The 13,070-nt window shown below is 26.7% G+C and overlaps 1 protein-coding gene across 1 annotated transcript in view; it reads right to left on the bottom strand.

Annotated features, from left to right (window-relative positions):
* LOC111628643 (utrophin-like) overlaps window positions 1–13,070 on the bottom strand; it is a gene marked incomplete at its 3' end in the record, with an annotated part of 219,893 nt that overhangs the window by 98,451 nt on the left and 108,372 nt on the right. The gene's annotated exons all lie outside the window — the stretch shown is intronic.

Genomic DNA, 13,070 nt, shown 5'->3' with positions numbered 1-13,070 from the left:
CAATCCCACGCAGCGGCGCCTATCTCAAGAATCCGACTGGAACTTCGTTTCATTCAAGAAAGATAACGTATTAAAATACAATATACTCGTTCAATTATATATAATTATCTGTAAATATTTTATTGGATGTGATATTTAATAAATGGCGAGAGTTTTACAACGCGTTTCTAATGTTACTTAAAGCTTTTGTGAATGGAAAAACTTTTTTTAAATTATTTTTATACAATATTTTAAGTTTTAAAGCACCGTTTCTAATTGCCAAGGGACAATCCATATATTATCATCATTAAATCCTGAGGGAGAGGCTAAAAACTGATAAAAGTTGGTTTGATGCCAAGTCATGTGATAAATACAGAACAATCAGGCTTATGAGTCAGGTGCTCAAGGTCTTAAAAATCATTTATAATAGAATTTACAAAAAANTGACATATTCCTTTAAAGATAATATTGTTTTAAATTACTGCATTAAATAATGGTAGATTTATCTTAGCAATTTTAATTTGCAAGTTGAACAAATAGCTTGAAAAGCCTTCTATTTTATTTGATATTTCTTTTCTGGAGTGATGCAATAATGTTACGGGTATCTCAAGCGGTAGACAATTTTCTACAACTACTCTGAGAAATGAGCTGGAATTTCTGTGTAAAAATTTGTTACTCGTTCTAATCGATGCAGTCCATACATGATCAAATCATGCCAAGGTTTAAAAAAAGCGGTTCCCAGAAATGATCCATGTAACTTGTGCTACTCATGTAGTTCATCAAGTAGCAGAATTGATTAGGAGCTCTTTTCCGCTAGTTGACAGATATTTATCTGAACTTTAAAAAATATTTTTAAAAGCAGCGAGCAGAAGAAAGACTTTTGTTGAATCATCGGTCTTCCACCTGAACCTGTCATTGTGCGATAGGGGCATGGTTAAGGTGGTATTTGATTATGTCCTGCTTTGTTCATAGAAAAATGCAATAAAACATAAATGTAGAAGAGATTTTGTGTAAACAATTATAGCCTAATATTATATTATACGCACCAAAGCGGAGTCGGTCTGTATATATATATATATTATATATGTACTGTACAATAATGAATGAATGAATGAATGAATGAATGTATTATGTATTCATAAATGTCAGGTTAGAAAGAATTTCCAATTATTGTACCATATGTTTGTTTGTTAGCAATCATATTAACCATTTGATGGTCAGAAAGTGATGTTTAAGAATTTAATGTGATAGTGCTGGATTGTTTATTTATTATATATGTACTGTACAATATATGTAGGTCTATATATTTGCGTGTGTATGTGCGTGTTTTTGTATATAGGCCTATAAAATAGGCCTATTTGTAAGTTTTAATTAGGTCTACAACATTTTGACAATATAATATAATTCACTTTTAAAATTATTAGCCTATTAAAGTAAAGATTTTTAATAGACTATCGTAAATCTTAATTCTAAAGAATTTTTACTGTATCTCAATGTAATGGAACTTTTGCCATTCTGATAAGAATTGGAAAATTAAACTTAGCCTACATTATCATGAGGAATTTCATAATTAATCGATGATAGAACTATTCGTTCTGAAGAATCGAATTTAAAATTTCATTAATCGTATTAAGGTAAAGCAATATCATGATAAATGAAAGCATTTATTTTGAATTATTTCCATAAGCTGTAAAACTTATAGTCATAAATTATATAGTGATACGTTCAAATTTTTCATATACAATAATTAAAATTGAAATTATCTCAATTACTATCCTGTTTTCTTTGTTAATACAGTATTTGAGAGAAAAAATGATTGTTTAATTACGTTTACATCAATTATATATTTTATTTGTTTACGTAGTGTACATTTTCTTGTAACATATAAATTAATAAGCTATATTTTCATTCTGAATTACTTCCATTGATATAATTCAGATATAGCTTTATTTTTAATGATATAGTTTAATTCTGTAATTATTAACAGCGAATCTATCAATAAAAACTGAGAAGAAATTAACAAATTATTGTGATCTTTCACTCAAAAATATTCTAAAATTTTATAAGCCAAAAATCTACTTCAATCAAGAGATCAACATCAAACTGCAATTCTTCGAGTTTCCCCCGAAGATTCCACATATTAGACTAACCCCTGGCTCAGGGTTTTAGTTGATATTATCCAAGGTCAGGACATAAAGAGCATGTTCAAAAGGTATTTACAAGTTAAACGAAAAGTTAACGAGATGAGTTATTCGACATTTATAGCAAATATTCTGGTGATAATGTCGGTGAATGAGTTACATTCATTAAACTCCTAGAGACTTTTCGAACGTGCTCTTAAGTAACATTAGATACTTAAATTCTTTAAAACAAAAATTCTGAAATAACAAAAAAATTAAGATTTGGAATTAACACTTTTACATGATTTCATTCAAAGATTTGAAAGTTGAAATCCGTAAATTACCATTTAAGAATTAAAAATTATATTTATGTTTTCTTTAAATTTTAATGACAATTTATTTTAAATCATTCTATAAAAAAAAAGATTTTTTATTGAGATTTATTACTATAAAATAAGTAAAATTAGCTTGTTTTACTAGTATTTTAGTTGTCTGACACAGAGCGAATTCAATTGTATTTATGACTTATAAAGAAAAATTTTTAAATGCAGTATTTTATAATTGTTAGAGCTTCTAATTTTTCTATATTAAAGCATTAAAAAGTAAATATTAATTTGATATTTTATCATAAAATCAAAGGCATCTTTAATTTTTTTTCCATATATCAATATAATTCCATAAGGAAAGAGATTTATATTTTCTTTACTTTTCTCTGTTATTTGACTGAAAAATAACAATGTGAACAATTAGAATAAAAATGTACTCTGTTAAATGTAATTTGTTATGTTGTAGTGGATTGTAGGTCCTTTATATTAATAAAATTGAATAATTATTTCCATAAACTTTTTTTTGATAGTCTCTTCTTTCGAAATAATGCAAATTAACTATAGTCGCATTATCATTGAGAATCTATTTAATCCAAGAAAATATAGTTTATATTACAGGATTTTATTTTGAGTACAGGCTTTGCAGTGAAAATAGGTTAATTGCAATACGTGATCTAAACACGAAACCAGTGTTCTTATTGCTTAGCAATAAGAGTTTTTCCATTCTGATAAGAATCGTTAAATTAAACTTACTGTATATTATTGTAAGGAGCTTTGGTATTGATTGATAAGTTAATACAGTATATAAAAAGACAGAATTTAAAAAGTGTGGTTATTTTTTAATTTTAAATAAATATGCAGAGTAATTAACTAAAAAATTGAAATTCGTAAAATTTTTAGAAAAAATAAAATGGTTAAAATGGTGGGACTTGGAGTGCCGCCATCTGTTGATTGATATTTGAATTAATTAACATAAAGCATCAATTATTTTTTTTATTGAACTGATTTGGAAGTTTATCTTGATGTAATCTTTTTTGCATTATTGATATATATTTTTCTAATATTTTTTAAATATGTAATTATTTATTTATCTTCAAGTTTTAATAAATTTAAAATTATAAATTTGCAAGATGTACAGTACAGTATATTCGAAACTATTTGAAAGAGTAAATAAAAAAATGCATTTAATATTTGCTATGTTAGTGTATTTTTTATTTGCTTTGAATATAACATTTCTTATTTTTTACTTGTTTTATATTCTTAATAACACATAATCTAGTTGTTTTGTTAATAAGATATTGAAAATATGTTTATTCTACTTAAGAAACTTATTATTTTATACTTAAAATGTTTTTCTTTATTGTACTCTTTACAACATTCTATTATTTGTTATTTATATTATTATTAGTTCTGTCAAAATGTTTTAATATAAGTTTATCGTGTATATTCATTTATTTACAAGAAAATTGAAGCAGTAAAAATTGGCTTTAAAATATTGTAGTGCATAAATAAATGTGATCTCTTAGATCATATAATTTTTTTTCTTTTTGCATTTTTAATTTCATTCATTGATTTTTCTTTCTTCAATAAAATCCATAACCTCTCTCCTAGTCACAAATAACAAAATTTGGAGGATTCAAATTTTATTTGCTGTTACAGAAAAATGCTAGCTTATTACAATTTGAGATTTTTATTTAATTAAATTTAAATCATTTTAAACTTTAATAACAATTAAATTCGAAAACTTTTTGTAAGTAATAAAATAAATTAACGCATTAAAATACATTACTATTTTAATAAAATCATTAACAATAATCAATATACACAATATAAGATACAGATTTATAAATAGATGTTATTAACATTTCTTAACGATTTTAGTTTTATTTTAAATTCCAAATTTATAAAATAGTTTAGAAGCAAAATATCTAGTAAATTTCTATATGTATAGGCCTATATTTTTTTTTCTATATGATTTTATAACATTAAATTATTTAGAATAAACATATGTTTAATATTAACTCCACTTAAAATATCTGAATATTAATTTCATTATAGAATGAATTACTCTATTCATTTTAAAATTTTATAAAAGTTTTTTACATGCAGATTAATGCTTTGAAACTGGTGGTGTTTACATATAAACTAGAATACAAATACAAATTATATTGATTCTTATATTTTTATTTAATATATTTGGCAGTAATTTTTAGTTTAGAAAATCCGTAACGTGCCTTTTTATTTTTAAAATGAGATATTTTAAAAATTATTTTGTCTATCTCCAACTTGTCAGCAAAACTAAACATAGGTAATAGTAGATAGGCTGTAAAATGAATTCTAAAAATGTTCAATCCCATGCCATTCTTTCAGCAATATGATAACATTTATTGAAATATGTTTGATTTTAATATTAAAAGATTAGCAGTAATTGATTGATGTGTTTGATTGTTAAAGATTGATGATTTGCTACTGCGAACTGCTATTATGTGTTTGTATTGGGATCAGTCGGGTAGGGAGGAACGGCGATTGACAAATCCTTTGCCTTGTTGACCTTGAATCTCGAGAATAATTCCACGACCGAACGTTTTTATGAAAGACGAAATCGATGACAAAGCCATTCCTGAAAAAGCTTTGAATTACTCAATCCCTGGCTCCAATGGCGGTGAGCAAAGCGGTTACCTTTAGCAATAATTACTGCTATACAAAAAGAGGAAAAAGTTTTTTCCTTTATTTTGTTGTCAACTATTTTCTCTCTGAGAATAATAAGAAAAGCACCCGAAAGGAATTTATACCGTTGAAAATCGAATCCGGATCCTGTAGATAGAATTCTCTCGCTTGGAAATTGGTTCCCAGACTACAGAATAATAAATTTTGAAATGAAGTGAAACTGAAACAAATTAAAATCCTAAATTTAAATCCATAAAAATCCAGTAAATAGCTGCAGAATTTTTGTTTTTGCTGTGATATCATTATTTCTGGATATTTTTTACACTAAAAATAAAATCTCTTAGACGAGATAAATTTTTATGGCAAGTAATTATTTAGGTGGAAAAAAAACACAAGAAACATTTCTTTTCTAGACAGAATATTAATACAGTAAAAAAAAAATATTTCGTAGTCGTATATCCAGTCTGAAGATGTATAATTATTAATACAGATGATTAGAATGAGAGCCTCAAGATAAAGGTCGACTTCACAGAAAGACTGTGTTCCCGAAGTGTAAAAAGAACGAAGTGAGTAGACACTTTTTACTTTATTTTTGGTGCTTCTTCTATTATGAATTTTAACTGAAGATATATAATTAATGTGATTACATTATTTTCCATATGAGCCGATTTCTGACCATGTTTCCGATTTATTAATGAGTAACATTCCTAAACCGTTAAGACAATAAATTTACGAGGGAATGCGGAGAGACGAGGAGAACGAGAGAGAGACGAGTAAGGGGAGAAATGAGGGAATACGACAGTTGGTGACGACGCGAAAGGGACAAAAGACGTTACGAAGGCCAGAACATTATCGTATACAATATTGAAATCTAAAAAGCAATTATCAACATATAATAACAGTTATTAAAATTGATTTTCGTTCGTGTTCATTGAATAAAAGATATAAATATAATCGAAAAAGTCCGATATATAGGCCAGGCGAAAATGTAACAAGAAAAAATATAAGAAAAAGATATGTACGAGTGGAATTTTTTACTGCAGTTCTAGAAAGTTTTACGCCTGAATCACAAGATGTTTTCTAAAATTTAGACGAGATATTAAAGAAAAATGTTTCAAGAATTCCGTTTTAAAGCGTTATATTTTATTCTTTTATCTGTAAATATTTCTTTTTAAATGGATGTTCCTATCTCGAAATGTTAATAGATTTATCACTAGAGAAAAATCATCATTTCATTTCTATTATAAAATAAATTGACGTATCATTTAGTCTTAAGTTGATTAAAAATCTTTTAATACATGTATTTTTAAATACAATAAAACTTGACTTTGAAACCACATCGCTTAAGTGCACACTAGGGTTCTTAAAACGGGATTCCGGGATCCCGTTTGAGAAACCCTAGTGTTCCTAGTTTGAGAAACCCTTGTTTTTTTAACCCGGGAAATATCCGGGAAATTTTTCTTATCCCGGGAAATCCTGCAAATTTCTTAAAAATTCACTTTTTTTCTTATTTTGTGTTAAGATTGAGGAATTTTGCAAATAGAAAGCATAATTAACTCATTCACTGTCAGAATACATTTGTATTTATTAATTTTAAACCTACCTATTAGTTTTTTTTAAATTTTTGCTCGTTATAGCATGNTTGAATTTTCGTCGATGTTAAGCCTAACAAAGACTATTGTATCGTTAAAAATTATTTTTTTATTTTGTACAAAAAAAATAAATATTTTGAAAAATATAAAAACAATAAAAAATTATACTTCAGATGTTAATTTAGTATCAAAACGTAAAATATTTCAGTAGTCCAAAGATTGAAGCGCCACAGCACTGGCGAAAATTTAAATTTGCCGACTGGAATTCTTTCGGATGATTGACGTTTCGGATGATTGACTTTCGGAAAATTGACGCTCTACTGTATTAGTTTTTTTAAATTTTTGCTCGTTATGGCATGTCACAAATGGTCAATAATCAATGCGCAGTTTATTTGTGGCAGGACTCTGAAAATTCTTTACTTGTCAGAACCTGTAATATATGGAATAATTGTGCTTACGCTGTATTAATTTTTAACCATGCTCAGTAGCTTCAATAAATGCCTGACGCCAGATTGTGCAAATTGGGCAAGGATACAAACGAGTACAAAGTCTGCAAGTATGAAGTTTTTCTTCATAAACCTGATTATTAAAGCCAAACGAATTGCCGAATTATCGAGCTATAAGCTTGATGCTTGTCTACCTGGGCTATTAAAGCAGCCCAGGTAGACAAATCAAGAATGCTAGAGAGCAAAAGAAGTACTACAATCTCGAAAACGAACTTGAAATCTTCCAGGCTACAGGTGAAAAAACACATAATATCCGTCTTCTCTTAAATGCATTAAATACGATTCCAATCACATCAATTGAATCGGAAAGGGCATTCTCGGTAGCAAGACTTTTCATTACTAAAATAAGAATTAGAGTGAGTTATCGGAGTATTGACCATCTTTGCTTTTTAAAATCTTATAAAAGTTTGCAATATTTTGTATTATATTTTATTTAAAAAACGAAAATTACCTTCTAAATTAGAAGTTCATTTTTTTAATTTTTAACTCAATTCAAAACATTTTTTTTGTTGTTGTTGTATGCAGTTTCCAGCAAACTTTAATTAATTTTTTTCTATTTGTGAAAATTTCTACGTAATTCAAAGGTCATTTTTATTATATATCTTACACAGCATTATTAATATGATTTTGGATGTTACAGAACTTTAAAATTACTGTACTTTAAAAAATTAAAAATAATTATATCATTTGATTTCAAGATATTTTGTATACCTTAAAAAAATTAATTCTATCCCGGAAAACAGTTCACTATTATCCCGGAATTCCGGGACAAGCAAAAGACCGGGAAATGAGAAACCTAGTGCACACCCATGACATTCCCCTGTAAAACTGCATAAGTTTTAATATAAATCAAGCTTCATCTTGGTGGCCAAGATAAAAGCGTCCTAAAGTGACATCACATTTATTCCCATTTACGTGGCCAACAGAACAGGAAAATCCCGCATTTCTAAATTCAACCTATTGTTTAAAGCACTTTAAACTGAACTGAGCTTTGTTGCTATAGTTTTGTAACGATTGCCGATATCTGTATTAAACATTTAACAGGATTCAGTATTCAATTACAATACTCTAATTACAGTTCCGTATGTCAATTTTTTCGTAACCTCACTTATATGGTCAGATATTGAATGCCCAAAGGTGGCCGTATAAGTGGGGCTTTACTGCCTTTGTAATTTTTGAATTTAATGAAATTATTAAACATAAGTCATTAATTAACGAATAGTCTAATTTTCAATTCGGTTATTTCGGATAATATAATTTTTAAAAAATGCTAGAATAATTAGAAATAGCTATAACACGTAATTATTATTCAAAATATTATTAATTATAAAATATTAATTAGTTAGCTGTATGTATTAGTAATAGACTATAACAATAATTTAATCTTGAGAAAATTCGAAATTGAGTTCTGGTGCTACTGGTACGTACTGTACCAGTAGCATTTGATACGCGACTAGACTTAATTCGTAATATTCCAATAACATGAGATGAAGCTATTGTAGATCTATTTTATTAACCGAAAATTCATATACAGGTAATTACCATTCTGACCTCACGATTATATTTAGAGTAACCTACACTTAAATTCATTGTTGAATAAATTCATAATAAATATATTTATACTAATTTATTTTAGCTATTTAAAACATTTTAATTAAATTATACAAATTTTAGAAAAGTGGACCTAACATTAATGAGATATAAAAATTCTGTTAAGATCTATACAATTGTTAAACTTTGAATGGCCAAATAGTTTGAATCAGGATTTAAGAATTTAAATATTTATAATACTACTGAATAATTTATTACATTTTCAAATATGAAACAACAAAGACTACATGAAATAAACAAAATTGTTTTCGTTATTGAGTTAAATTCGACCTTGGAGAAATAGCGCGCTACACCACGTGGGATAGAAATTAGCCACGTTTCGAAACATGAAACAGTTCTCAGTAACTGATTTATAATCAATACGTAGTTTAATTATTTTCGCTTTAGGTCATAAAATTTATTAAACTCACAAAGTCAATTATATTTCTTTCATTTAATCTCAGTACTGATAATTTTTTGGTTGTATATGAAGTAAAAAGATTGAATAAATAACTTATAAGAACTATTGCAATAAAAGTAAATTATTAAACTAATTATTATCAATATGAAAATCGATTACATTTAACATCAATTAACTTCAGTAACATTAATATTTAAGAAAATAAAAATTTTAGTTTCGTTAGAACAATTATATAATTTCTTTTAGATGTAATCTTAGTATTTATAAGCATAACTTTTAGATTTAACTTGATATAAATCGTGTTATAGCCTAAGCACAAAATTTATTGGTGTATTTTTTTTATAAATCTTTTAATGCATTAAAGTAGAAATACGAATTAGTATAGTTCAATTTATAAGTGCAGAAAGCCCTTGATTTAATGGACGAATTGGAGAAAGGATTGTCCACTATTGCCAAAGTTTGTTAAATCGAATTTGTTTTAAAAACACATTAATTAATTAATAACAAACTTAAAATAAGCTAGATGAGTTAAAATGCTATTATGATGTATAAGTATGAATAAATTAGTAATAACGTACAGGTAGTAATCAAGTAATTTATAATCATTGACTCTAATTCAGGAGTGTCCAACCTTTGTTTCTTTGGGCCACATTGGAAGAAGTCATGGAGTTCTGGGCCATAAGTATATTGTGGCCCAATCCTTAAATATACAAATATATTTAAGTATTTACATGTCTAGATTATTAATAAGTATTAAAACTTTATCACGAAAAAGGATATTTTAAAAAATTACTTCTACAGACACTTTTAATTTCCACTTACAAGGGAACTGTCGGAGTGGCATCTAATAAATTTTAATAAAATTTAGTTAATAGTTACGTTAAAAGTATACAAACTCTATATTAAATTTGTAGTATTCACTAAAAGAGTTAATCAGAGTTATTAGCAATCAAATGTCGTACTATTTTATATGCGGATTTTTAAAAGTGAAAGGGTCGCGGAGGAAGACGGCGATATTACATTTAGAATAAATTCTGGAATTTTCGAAAATGGGAGAAGAATTAATAACATTTAGTTAATAATTATGTTAAAAGCATGCAATCTCTATATTAAATCTGTAGTACTTACTAAAAGTATTAATCAGGATTAATAACTATTAAATGTCGTACTATTTTATAGTANTAGAACTTGCCTTGGGCCGCGGGTTGGACACCCCTGCTCTAATTCAACCTTTTAGCATTCTCTATTCGCGAATAAAACATTTTAAATTTTTCCTATAGGACAGAAATTTTTGTCCGTTAAATCGAAGTTTACTGTATACTTTATGTTTTAGAATCTTTAATTTTCTGATATGATATACTGTACTGCATATGAATACAATGTTGTATAATACTTGCATGAAGAAGTTTTACTAATTCCTGTTGATTTTTATCAATCAGTTCCCAAAAGTAGGAGCACTGTACACTATTTAAGAAAAAAAGGCAATGATTAAAGGCACGAATCGATTTTTTATACTGTAACCTAATATGTGTTGTAACCTGCAAGTATTGTTTATCAGTTTATTTACAGTAGATCCCTCTATAAAACCGTTTCCTATAGTTATGATTCCTATAAAAATTGTGGCAGTATCCGTAAACAACGGTAAAAATAACTCCTATAATACGTAAAACGTCATCGGGCAGCCGAACTACTTTCCCGCCGTCCGTAGCGCCACGCTACGGACGTTTAGGCGGATAAATTGAGTTTAGTATCGTCTGTTCATATAATTATATATAAATTAGGTACTGTACATATAATTATATATTAATTATATATAAATTAGGTACTGTATATATAATTATATATTAACTTAATTTATTGTAACTTTATTATAATTAAATATATATTTTTCGCCGTCTAGCGTCACGCTACGGCGAGTTAGGCGACCTATCGTCTGTCCAGTACTGTAATTTTATACATTTCTTGTGAAAGAAACATTTCTTATTTAACGGCCATAAAAATTATTTATATTAAGGATGTCTCCAAAGGTCAACGAAGTTTTCGCAGAAAAATAATATCAGAAATCGCGGCCGCGGTTTGATGCGCTGTTCCGCGACGAAACCAAGCTTTAGCAACGGGCGTAGTCGAACGGTACACACTCGGTAAGCAATCCTACAATTTTTTGTTTATAACGTAGTTTATACGGATTATTTTCAAAAAAATATACGTATTTTGGAAATGTTGAGTCGAATTAGTCTAGAATCGATTAATTTTATGAAAGAACACCTTTCAAACAGCCATAGTCCGTAAACTATGATTCCTACAAAATTGATTCTTAAAGAACGGAACGTATCTACCGTCTTATAGGGGGATCTACTGTATTTATTTATCTACATTAGGAAATGTCGCTAGGCAGCAGATCTCTTCCCCTAATAAATAACAAGATCCATAACAAAAATAAAATAAAATAAAATACATAAAAAGAAAATCAACCGACAAAATAAAACAAATAAAAATTGCAAAAAAATATAAATAAGACAGAATAAATAAAACTATCTAAAATATTAAATAAAATATTGTCAAGTTCGAATAAAATATTTTTAAAATATTAATATGAATTTTTTAAAAATAAAGTCTAAAATTTCGTTTTAATATTTACAAGCCACTAGAAAATGTTATTTATTTATTTAAATTTTCCTGCATTGCAATATATATTTAATTACATACTAATGATTGAAAAACAAAAAATTCTGTTTCTATGGTGAATTTCATTGCTGTGATGTTTCACTTGATCAGTAAACTATCTTTCCACAAGAAAAAAAAAATGTCCTTCTTATTGATTATAGAATATTTTCAATAGCCAGAAGATAAACTTTCTATCGATAAATTTTATGAAATTTCTTTCATTTCTATGTATCGTACTTTATATGTATTGTCAAAGAGTGCAAAAGAAAGAGCTCGTAATTACTAATATTTAAAACTTGAAAATATTTTATTATCGGTAATTTTATTAAAATTTTTCTGAAATAAACCATTTTTAGCATCAATAATATGAGAATAACTATTCATATTAGGCCTATATATTGTAGGTAATTGTGTTTTTGTGCTATGAATCAATTATTTAATTAAATCAATTACAAAATTAAGCAAATACTTGGAATATGTATGCCAGAATAAAGAAATAAATATAAAAGAAAAGAAAGAAATAAGAGTAGACTATATTATTATTTAATAATATAATTATACATAACACGATTATATTTAAAATTAAAGTCTATAACGTTTGTTTTTGTCGGAGTTATATAAAAATCAAAACTTTTTACTAGAAAAAAATCAATAAAAGTGCTAATTTATTTATTTATTAATGATTAAATAAAACTTATTTGAATAAAATGTATTTACAAAGATTATTATAATATAGTTTAATTGAATTTAGCCTTTGTATGTGTTACAGGAAATTTAAGAGTATTAATTTTTCATGATTTATATATCTATCATGTTTATCAGTTATAATTTAATTAAATAAAAATATTTTTGCTATAGTAAAAATGTGTATCCATATTCACATATTTCATAGATTAATTAATTCTTTTATATTAGATTTGGTGGTAAAGATATTATATAGATTTCATAATTGTTCATATTTCTGTTAATAGGTTGGGTTGATTTTACTATTTATTATTAATTTAATCTGCGGGGAAAAATTATATTCAGCAAACAAATTTATCTAATATTGTACTAAAGTCAACAGAAAATAATATTTATCTAGATATCTAGCGAATTATAAATTCTTATATTATAGAACTATTATAGATTATTGATACTATCTATAACAGTTCATACATATATATATATGGGATTTATGGACTTGAAAGGGAGAAAGAGGAGAC

This window comes from Centruroides sculpturatus, unplaced genomic scaffold (assembly GCF_000671375.1).
Source record: "Centruroides sculpturatus isolate CEXI.00-Female unplaced genomic scaffold, Cexi_2.0 scaffold419, whole genome shotgun sequence".
NCBI classification, from domain to species: Eukaryota; Metazoa; Arthropoda; class Arachnida; order Scorpiones; family Buthidae; genus Centruroides; species Centruroides sculpturatus.
This window is presented reverse-complemented; position numbering and strand designations above follow the sequence as displayed.